Source organism: Triticum dicoccoides, chromosome 3B (genome assembly GCF_002162155.2).
Source record: "Triticum dicoccoides isolate Atlit2015 ecotype Zavitan chromosome 3B, WEW_v2.0, whole genome shotgun sequence".
NCBI lineage: Eukaryota > Viridiplantae > Streptophyta > Magnoliopsida > Poales > Poaceae > Triticum > Triticum dicoccoides.
This window is the reverse complement of record NC_041385.1, coordinates 183,600,094-183,601,671: the sequence shown is the minus strand read 5'-3', so window position 1 is coordinate 183,601,671 and position 1,578 is coordinate 183,600,094. Positions and strand designations below refer to the sequence as shown.

Genomic DNA, 1,578 nt, shown 5'->3' with positions numbered 1-1,578 from the left:
GGGGGAGATGACTGTGAGAGTAAGGTGTGGGCTGAATGTCGTGGTGTAGGGTGCTGTAAGAAGCCGCGGTGGGGATAGCAAGCCGGGAGATGAGATGTGAGTGTCAGCACTATGTCATATGGTGAGAGAGTAAGATGGTGAATTGCATTTTTAATATAAGAATAAAAGGTGTTTACTTTTTTTTGGAAAAAACGATGGCTTGCTATGAGAGAAATGTCACATACTTCTTTATATAGTAGAAAATATCACAAACCCTAACAAGTTATTTCTTGAGAATAATTACTAACAAGTGATTTACAGATGAGTCTACATGTTATTAAAATTGGGATGCGACTCACCCTACTAAAAGCGGTCACCTGCTTGCATCAAGAATTTTGGGACGGAGGGAGTATTATATATGAGCTATTTTAAGATATGTATATGTTCACTTTTGTACATCAGGGATAAAAGTCAATGGATGCGGATGATGCTACTATGGATCGACAAAGTCACTGACGTAATTATGATTGACCACACTGAAAACTCATCAAACTTTACAAAATCAGAAGAGATGTATACAAATTATGGTTCTTCTTTGTATATAAACTACACACAATAATGTTGGAAATATGCCCTAGAGGCAATAATAAAAGTATTATTATATTTCTTTGTTCATGATAATTGTCTTTTATTCATGCTATAACTGTATTATCCGGAAATCGTAATACACGTGTGAATACATAGACCTCAATATGTCCCTAATGAGCCTTTAGTTGACTAGCTCGTTGTGATCAACATATAGTCATGGTTTCCTGGCTATGGACATTGGATGTCATTGATAACGGGATCACATCATTAGGAGAATGATGTGATGGACAAGACCCAATCCTAAGCATAGCACAAAGGTCGTTTAGTTCGTTTGCTAGAGCTTTGCCAATGTCAAGTATCTCTTCCTTAGACCGTGAGATCGTGTAACTCCCGGATACCGTAGGAGTGCCTTGGGTGTATCAAACGTCACAACGTAACTGGGTGACTATAAAGGTGCATTACAGGTATCTCCGAAAGTATCTGTTGGGTTGACACGGATCGAGACTGGGTTTGTCACTCCGTATGACGGAGAGGTATCTCTGGGCCCACTCGGTAATGCATCATCATAATGAGCTCAGGGTGACCAAGGTGTTGGCCACGTGATCATGCATTACGGTATGAGTAAAGTGACTTGCCAGGAACGAGACTGAACAAGGTATTGGGATACCGACGATCGAGTCTCGGGCAAGTAACGTACCGATTGACAAAGGGAATTGTATACAGGGTTTGATCGAATCCTCGACATCGTGGTTCATCCGATGACAACATCGAGGAGCATGTGGGAGCCAACATGGGTATCCAGATCCCGCTGTTGGTTATTGACCTAAGAGCGTCTCGGTCATGTCTGCATGTCTCCCGAACCCGTAGGGTCTACACACTTAAGGTTCGGTGACGCTAGGGTTATTAGGAAGACTAGTATGTGACTACCGAATGTTGTTTGGAGTCCCGGATGAGATCCCGGACGTCACGAGGAGTTCCGGAAGGGTCCGGAGGTAAAGATTTATATATGGG

The 1,578-nt window shown here is 42.2% G+C and overlaps 1 long non-coding RNA gene across 1 annotated transcript in view; it reads left to right on the top strand.

Annotated features, from left to right (window-relative positions):
* LOC119275458 overlaps positions 1–607 on the top strand; it is a 7,666-nt gene extending 7,059 nt beyond the window's left edge. The window contains exon 9 of the long non-coding RNA XR_005135698.1: positions 442–607. This is a non-coding gene — a long non-coding RNA (uncharacterized LOC119275458). The remainder of the gene's footprint in view (positions 1–441) is intronic.
* The last annotated feature ends 971 nt before the right edge of the window (positions 608–1,578 follow it).